Raw genomic sequence first — 9,497 nt, 5'->3', positions numbered from 1 at the left:
ACCTGGATTTAAGCTTTCCTTCACCTAGAACTTGCTCTGCTCTAGACTGGCGTTGAACTCAGATCTGCTTGTCTTTGCCTCCTGGGATTGATTAAAGGTTTGTAATAAATTACCTGGAGCTAACTTAACTGGATGGGATCTTGCTCCAAGGTCATTACTCCCTTAATTCAATTTAATATCCTTGAACACAGGATTTAGCTCCATTTTACTTCCTGGTGTCCCTTTAATACTTGAACCACATATTTTGTATTTTTTGTTTCTCAACTTCCTTTTTTCATTAAAATGCTCTTCATAAATGTGAACTTCAGGAACCACACAACAGAATTTACTCCAGGCTGTTTTGAGACTTCCTTTTTCAAAGCAATTAATCTACATCTCTTCACCGTAACCTCAGGCACACTCTTTGGACAATGGCAAAAATGCCACATTTTCCCTGAAAATACCACAAAAACAATCTCTAGCCATATACTGAAATTCTTCTTCACTGAACCAACTTGGGCCAGGTCTGAACAGTTCAAATTACTCTCAGTAACAAAGTCTTCCACAATTCCTACTAAAATGGCCCATTGAGCCTCATTTAAAGCATTCCACCACTTTCCAAATCCCAAATCCCAAAATCTACATTCTTCCAAACAAAAGCATGGTCAGGCCTATCACAGCAATACCCCACTCCTATTACCAACTTCTGTTTTAGTTAGGGTTTTATTGCTGTGAACAGACACCATTATGTTAAGACTGGTATGCTCATATATTAGTGCTTTGTAAATTCCTATATTCAATGCTCAAACTTCAAACACTGTACATACAACCACACACACACACACACACACACACACACACACACACACACACACAGAGAGAGAGAGAGAGAGAGAGAGAGAGAGAGAGAGAGAGAAAGAGAAAGAGAGAGAGATGCATATATATAATTATTGTCTTAGGGCTTTATTGTTGTGAAGAGACACCATGACCAATTCAAGTTTTATAAAGGACAACATTAACTTGGGGCTGGCTTACAGGTTCAGAGGTTCAGTCCATTATCATCAAGGTGGAGCATGGCAGCATCCAGGCAGGCATGATGCGGGAGGAGCTGAGAGTTCTACATTTTCATCCAAAGGAAGCCAGGAACAGACTGAGCATCCTCAGGCAGCTAGGAGGGGGATCTCCAAGCCCATCCCCACAGTGACACACTTGCTCCAACAAGGCCACATTTTTTAATAGTAGCACTCCCTGGGTCAAGCATATGCAAATCATCAACCATATAGCACACATATATGTACACACACACACATATATATATGTATACATATATACATATATTTCTAAGTGTATGAGTATGTGTGTATGTGTATGTGAATGTGTGTATGTATATGTGAATGTGTGTATGTATATGTGAATGTGTGTGTGTGTATGTGTGTGTGTATACAGGTGTTGGGCGTTGATGTAAGTATGTCCCAAAGTGCTAATTATGTCCATAGCTATATATTCCCTTACTCAACACACAATGTTTAATTGTGCTTTGAGTAAGGGAATATTTTTATTTGATTCTTTGAACTTTCTAAACTGCAAATAGATTTTTCTTGCATCAATACATTTCAGCCACAATCTCCTTTCCTTCCACTTCACTAAACTCCCCGACCCCTTACTCTCATTACATTTTCTTTTCAGAGAAGAGCAGTCAGGTCTCCAAGAAACATCAGCCAGAGAGGAGAAAACAAGAGACAGTAAGACAAAGTAAAAGACATCATATTTGGATAAGGCAGTCCAACATGAGGAAAAGAGTAGTAAGAGTAGGCATGAGAGTCAGTGATACACCTACTTCCACTGTCTCAAAAGAACACCAATCTAACACCTAGAACATACTCAAAATCCCTGGTGCAGATCGATGCAGGCCCTGTGTTTGTCACCTGAGTCTCTGTGAGCTCATGTGAGCCCTGTTTTAGTTGACTCAGTGGGCCGTGTTCTTCTCATGTCCTCTTGGGGAGTGGGCCACAAGTTAAACCAAACATTGGTTGGCCATTCCTACAAGTTCTGTGCCAACATTGCTCCAGCATATCTCGAAGACAGAAGAAATGGTAGGTGAACAGTTTTGTGTTTGCTTTGGTGACCAGGTTTTTCTTTTAGTAACCTGCAAAATACCTTGCTGTGCTAAAGGGAGTAGTAGAACATCGTGGTGAAGACTCTGAGCCCATACCAGCTGGACCTCTCTACCTTCAATGAGCTTAGTGGAATTTATCCATGGCAATGGGGCTCCTTTGCCAATTTTCAAAGGGCAAGCTTCTGACCTAGAATTAGCCTGATTTGTTTAGAGATCTCCATTAGATCTCCTTTATTTTTTACATTCTTTCAATAAACTTATTATGATGGATTTGGAATATATTGGAGAATTCTCAGTATCTTGGTTGCATACAATTAAACTGTTAATAGTTTTAATCTGTTATATCACCAGTGTGGAGTCATTATTTTGCAATTCGACCAGTTTTTAACAAATTATTTTTGTTCACCACTGAATAAAATTCCATTACTGTGGCTGGCCTGAGCTCTATGAAACTCATGTTAATGGGTTTCTTGCCTTCTGAAAGATGTTTTGTTCATTGCCAAGAGCAGACACACAAAAAAAGCTATTAAGGCCTTGTTGAACCTTTGTTCAGCAGTGGACTCATGGCTTCCTATTCTAGCTCATTGACCAGAGCAGTGCAGCCAGGCAGAGGATCAAGTCTGGAATATATGACTCTTACACGAGCTGTCTCTAGGTTGCCTGTCTGGAAGGATGAAAATACTCCACTGTTGCAGATACAGCTCTCTCTTTAATTTCTCTGGTAGACAATGCTCCACCACTGCCTTTGTTTAGACATGCTCCAACATGATCATGATGCAGAAATCATGTTTTCAAATCATATTTCCTTTATATGGTATTCTAATTGCCACATAATATGATCAATAGTGATTAGCGATTTTATGTTTTCACTGTGAAAATAATTTTATAATTCATAAGGACAGGGAGATGACTGACATTTCTTCAATATTCTATCTTTAAATGAAAATTAGAAATAGTAGCCATTTCATAAAAATCTCATAAACATTGACTGGTAGTCTAAGCTGATATTTATAAATTTTACTTTGCAATATTTTAATATTTTGATTTTTACTGTAGCTTGGAAAACTATTTGTTTTATCTATAAGTTTTATAACAAGTGAAACAACAGCATCTATCATAATCTATTAACTATATCTAAAGAGCTGTGCTTTATGCAAAGAATATATATGCTCATCCTTTAACCTTCTATTTTAATTATTTTTCCAAGTGTCTGTAAGTAGGCTTATAATATTGTACAGACACTGACTTATATTCACATATGTATGCACACATATACAAATTCAAGGTCACACATATATGTATATACTTGGTCAGTACATGCATGCATGTGCATATGCATGTACACACCCATTCATGTGGACTCAAAACTCATATGCAAATATACACACATTCATGTGGACACAGACTCATGTATACATGCAAACACACAATCCAGCTCTCCCTAGCCCTCATGTGGTGGAAGTATTGAATTATCACATTGTTGGTGCATATTAAAATACCTGCATGCTTATTTTCACTGAAGTTATTTAGAGATTCGCCACTTGAGTTAGTTTTGATGCGATGCTTTGTAGTGTGGGGACTGATGCAGAAATCTTCATTTAAAATGTGAAGGTGCTGCTTCTGGTGCCCATCTGGTGGTTCTGAGGTAAGCCCAGGAGTCAAGTGTGATCCAAAGCTTTCTTTATATAGAGATCCTAAATTATTAACAATTGCTCTTAGAATAAAACAAATCTTTTCAGTGTTGCTGCATGTGATCTAATCCCTGCTGGACTCTGCTACTCAGATTTGCCTGAATCTAACATTAGCACTTCTATCCCAGTTGGCCAACGATGAGACATTTGTATTTTATTGAGAAGATTTCTGTACCAGGTATACTATTTTCCTATGGTCAAACTGGGGTCTGTAAGGTTCAATAAAGGAGACTGCCATTATTCTCATTCCTAATCTTCAGCATTAATACATTCTTAACAGTTGCTCTATTGAGGGGGGTATATGAATCCAATCTTAACTCAAGGAGTAGCAAAACAGTTTCTTCATTTTCCATTAGTTTTATACTTTTTTAATTTGTAAAATTAGAATCTGATACTAAAAATGATCCTTTTTGCTCTCTCTTGAGTATCCTGAGGTATTCTTGAAATCTGTTTAAGTTGACAAGTGTCTTAATCCACTGTTCTATTCTTCTGAAGAGACATTATAACCCCCAGGGACATACTTGCTCCAAAAGAGACTACACCTCCTCCCCCCAAATCCTTTTAAATAGTGCAACTCCCTGTTGAACAAGCATGGGTGCGCCATTCTTATACAAACCACCATGTGAGATTAAAGGGAAGCAGGGAAATCTTCCCAGGATGGGGTTGTGGAGGCTTAGGAGGTTTAGGCTTGGTTCCTATGTGCTTCGAGGATAATTAATTAATGTCATCATTTGGAATTCTATCAACATTGTAGTGTGTGAGTGGGTGGGCAAATGTATGCTGGTGTGTACAGATGTTTATGTGCAGAGGCCAGAGGAGGACATCTGTTGTCCTGCTCTATCCCTCTCTAATTTATTCCCCTGAGACAGGTTTTTGTCACTGAACATGGGTCAAGGTTACTCATTAAATTCTAGCGGAAATATTTATTTTTATAGCTTTTTGCTATTAAATTACATTATAATTCAATTTTATTGTTGCTGTGTCTACCTAGTTCAATAGCATTACACCACCTTGCTGCTTACTTCCCGTCCTTTTCCCGCCCTCAGTTCTGATGAAGCAGTCCAAAGTTGGATTTTAGTTGCTTTATCACGTAATTGACGTAGAAGTGATCATTTATAGAGAAAGTAAAAGGTAGCTTGGGCAATAAAAATTATGGTTTTTCTTTAGTGTTAGCTGATTTTACTTATTCTTGAATTATTCATGACTTATCAGGAGTATTTGACAATAAATAAATATAAATAAATAAATAACAGAATATTGACTGACAACAACCAGAATGGTCATGTGTTGTTGTGGTTAGTTAGAAAATGGTGGGGTTGGGGATTTAGCTCAGTTCGGTCCCCAGCTCAAAAAAAGAAAAAGAAAAGAAAAAAAATAGAAAATGGTTTAGACTAAGGCAGACTAGTTTTGTTATTGAGTGAGGTCACATGTGGTAATGCTTTCATTTATGCTGCAAGGATATCTTTTCTAGAAATAAAAACGATGCAAGAGAAGATACCCAGGTATATTGAATTTCTCTGGACTGATGGTAAACTACCCAGATTCTGTCCAAAGTAAAACAATGAACAAACCCAGTGTGTATATGATATACCCCTCATAAATGTTTTAGTATATTTCAATAATAGAAAAAAATCCACAGCCTGTGAGAAAAATGATGTCGAGAAGGGTGACAGAATTTAGTAACTATATGTGAATCTGTTAATATTTTTACTTGTGTATTGATAATTACATCTGTGACATGTTTTTCATTGGACAACCTTTATAAGAATTTGGAGGGGAAAATAGCAGGCAGATCAGTATCATCAGCATCAGCACCGCTCCTCCTCTGCTCTCTTCACAGTGTTAGGTGGATTCCCTGCTCAGGCAGTGAGCTCATAGTACAGTTTACAAAGAAGATTAGAGTACAGTACAACCATGAGCATTAAGGTTTAAATGTTGGCCGTAATCCTGGTTTATTAGCTATCTTACTGCTCTTAAGATGACTCTCAGGGAACAGGCGAGTCACTATGCACACAACCTTCATAGTGTTTGGGTTAGTTCTGTGAAAATCCTTGATTCTTAGCCTTCAAAAAACATAAACCTTATTTTATCTTATGGGCCAGAGGTGACTGACTTTGCCTCTCTCTCTCTCTCTCTCTCTCCTCATGTCCACTTGGTTTTCCTTCTTTTCTCACTAGAAACTGCCACCAGAATCAATATAATTCAGTTTGAAGCCTATGTACACACACACACTCACACACACACACACCATCACACTACCAAACCAAAAAAAAAAAAAAAATCAAAAACTAAAAAAACAAAAAACAAACAAAGCAAAATAAAACAAACAAAACCCAACAACCTCAAAACAAACAAACAAACAACAAACAAAAAATAAGAATGATTATACACTCCCATATCCCAGCCAATTTTAAACCAGACTGTTTCCATCCTAATTATGTTCTCATTACTTGAAATTTCTGGCACCTGAACAATTCTTTGAGATATTCAACTTAAGAAGAAGACTCTTTTTGGCTCACAAATATTAGAGAATTCAGCACTGTGTTTGGTGAGTGAAAACAAATAAATAAAAGGAAGGGAAATGGCAGGGCTTCTCCTAAGTATGGCAGAGGAGAAACTTGATTATAGATAATCGAGAGAGCATAGCTAGAAACAGATACACAGAGGACAATCCTCAATTGTCACGACCCTGAATCAGGTCGGGAGGGGGGAGGGAAAGGGGGAGAGAGGAACCAAGTGCAGTTGCCGGGAGGCCAAAGGTACAAAAGGATACAAATGAAAAGCTTTAGGTAACCAAGCTGTCTGTATTACATAGGGAACAACCTCTGGGGAAAGGGCAGCCCAGCTACTGGGCTGAAAAATTCAGGGAAGAGGGCAGAGAAGACGCTATACCAGGTAGGGATTGAAGGATGCTGGGAAAACTTGGAGAGCAGGTCTTCTTTGATGTGTTAAATAAGCACCAGAGCCACTTGTCCAGAGTTTGACACTTAAGCTGCTCCTATTGCTTCTGCTTCCATGGAGAGAAAGCAGACTGTGCTGTGTACATAGCGTCTGGCAAGCACACTCCTGTCTTGGTGCAAACAGAAGAAAGAGAAAGAGAAGGTGCTTGTGCTGCTCCTTTTCCCTTAAGTGTTCTTTTCCTGAGTGACTGGATGACCATCACTGAGTTTCTGTTCTGAACACTCCTCTCATTCGCCATAGCACCAAGCTGGGACTACTTCTTCAATGCATGGGGCTTTGGAATATATTTAGAATTCAAAGGACAGCAGATAAGTTTATGGCTTTCTTCATTGATAGAAAATAGTTTTCAAGCTTAGCTGAAACTTCACATTGTCCACAAGCCCTTCCTAGTTTCAACTGTTATTTTGGAATAGAATTTTATTTTGCCTTCTTTGAATTATCATGGCGATTTTTAGGAATGGCTCTCCTTGTTCATATATATATATATATATATATATATATATATATATATATATATATATGTCTTAAAGCAATTTTTTCACATTAATATAAATCCTACTAGATTTTTTGACCTGTAAAAACCATGTCATTTTCTGCTCACCTCCTCCAAAGCAAGTTTCAATGTGCTTAGTACATATTTAATTCCTTTTGCTATTGTTTAATTTGGTTGTTTCAAAAATTCAATTAAATGAGATGGATCTTGTGAAAATTTAATACATATATTAAGAATATTATTTTGGAAGAAAGTGGAATTAAATGTGTTATCCTTTATAGCAGGTCAGTGAACAACCAGGTCAGATATACCTATTTAAATACCTTTTGTTTGTATGTGTTTTGTTTGTTTTTGTTTTGTTTTGTTTTCCCTTTAAATCACTTGCAGGTTTCCAGGCAGTCTGGTTACAGAGGAGGATTTTCATAAAAGTGGATGATTCACAGAAGGACATGTCAGTTTAATTCATCCTCTGCTGGGTCTCAGGGTGGCTGTGCTCTGTCAGGTGGGCACCTGCTGAACAGGATTCCATGGCGTTCTTCCCTGACTTAGAAGTCAGCGACATTATGTACTGACTCCATCTATAAATGACAAATAATGCCAGATGCTGTGCTTCCTCTCTGTCTGCTCTGAACACGGGCTAACCTTTACGACTATCAGTTACAGTTTCCTACTGTCTACTGAGCAGCTAACAATAGAAAGGGTCCCCTGTGTTCAGCTGAGCTCATCAAAACTTGAAAGTTCAGAGGAAATAGATGGGGCTTGCTGCTTTAATGGTGCATTGACTCCATTGCTTCTCTTCTTAAATCTTATCCTGAGTTACAACTTGCCTGGTTCTACATTGCTCGGTAGTCAGTGCTCAGGTTAAGGTAAACACAATCCTTTATAATCTTTTCCCAATCCCTTCTGATTAAATACTGTTCCAGGAGTCTGTCTAAGCGACAGCGGAGGCCCGGAAAGCAGCTCCATTGTTGCTGGCATTCTTTCTACTCTGGGTCTGGGTAGGATGTTTCTATTTGTCTTTTTTTTTAACCACCTCGAGTCACCATAGGGATGTGTAATTAGTTTGACAATCTTTATCTGCCCTTCCCCATACTTACATGAGGTTAACCCTTACAGGAAATTTATCATCACGAATCAATGAATCAATGTTGGTCATAAAACAATGAAAGGAAAATTATACAGATTTAAGGTTTAAAAATATGAAGTTAAAAGAGTACGTTTCAAAATTCAGACTCAGGACTAAACACTGTGAAAAGCAAGTCCAGGCAGCCCCGCCCTGCCGCTAGGACTAACAGACCATAAAGATAAAGAAAAGGAATGCAGGAACCAGCCCGAGTTATCAGGACTGACCAAACCATCTGGCAGAAAGGCACCTCCCCCAGCTTACTCAGAGTCACACCTTAACCAGATGTCCTTCAAACCCTGATCGCCCCTAGCTCCCTAAAATCCTGCACGCTCCAGTCAATCGTGCTCTCCAGCTGTGCTGTAATCTCACTGCCATGTTAAATGAGCCAATCACCTATAGCAGCCAGAAATTGTAGCCAATTGTGTGTAACCCGGCGTGAAACCCCTAACCTCCCCTATATAAACCCCGAGTTTGGAGGCTCTGGGCTCGATTCCTCTGTCTCCTGTGTGAGATAATTTGTGGGCCAGGATCCCGCTAAGACCAGGGATCTCGTTAATAAAGCTACCTCGTGCTTTTTACATCAAGAATGGCTACTAAGTGGTTCCTGGGGCACCCCATCCCACAATTGGAGCCGAGAGACACGTCCCCTCGTTTAGGGCATGCGCTCTTCAACAACACCATTATAATTTCTAAATGTTACAAATGCACCTGAGGAAAGAAAAAAAAAAACAACCCAGCACTTTAAAAACATAGACAAGGCCTATAGGAGAAGGCAAATGTTTAGTATTTATACTGAAATTTAAAGTTTTAATTTGGTTTGTTTTTATTTCTTGTATCTGCTAGTATAAATTTTTTTCTTAGATTAAGGAAAGTATGATGAAGACCTCAACCAAGTAAATTTATATATGCCACAAATATACTCATCAAATAGCATCAGACTGAGCATTAAATAAAAATGTGCCTTATGCCGTGTTGCAGCTACTGCTGTTGCTGCTGTTAATTTAGGGTTTTACATCCTATGTGGCTGAGGATGGTTTTGAACTCATGAGCTGGCCCTTTCCACCTCTTTAGTGCAGGATGTATACCATGTGAAGAATTAAAAAAATTAATAATAAGCCGCCTAACTACCCA

This window comes from Rattus rattus, chromosome 3 (assembly GCF_011064425.1).
Source record: "Rattus rattus isolate New Zealand chromosome 3, Rrattus_CSIRO_v1, whole genome shotgun sequence".
Lineage (NCBI taxonomy): Eukaryota > Metazoa > Chordata > Mammalia > Rodentia > Muridae > Rattus > Rattus rattus.
This window is presented reverse-complemented; position numbering follows the sequence as displayed.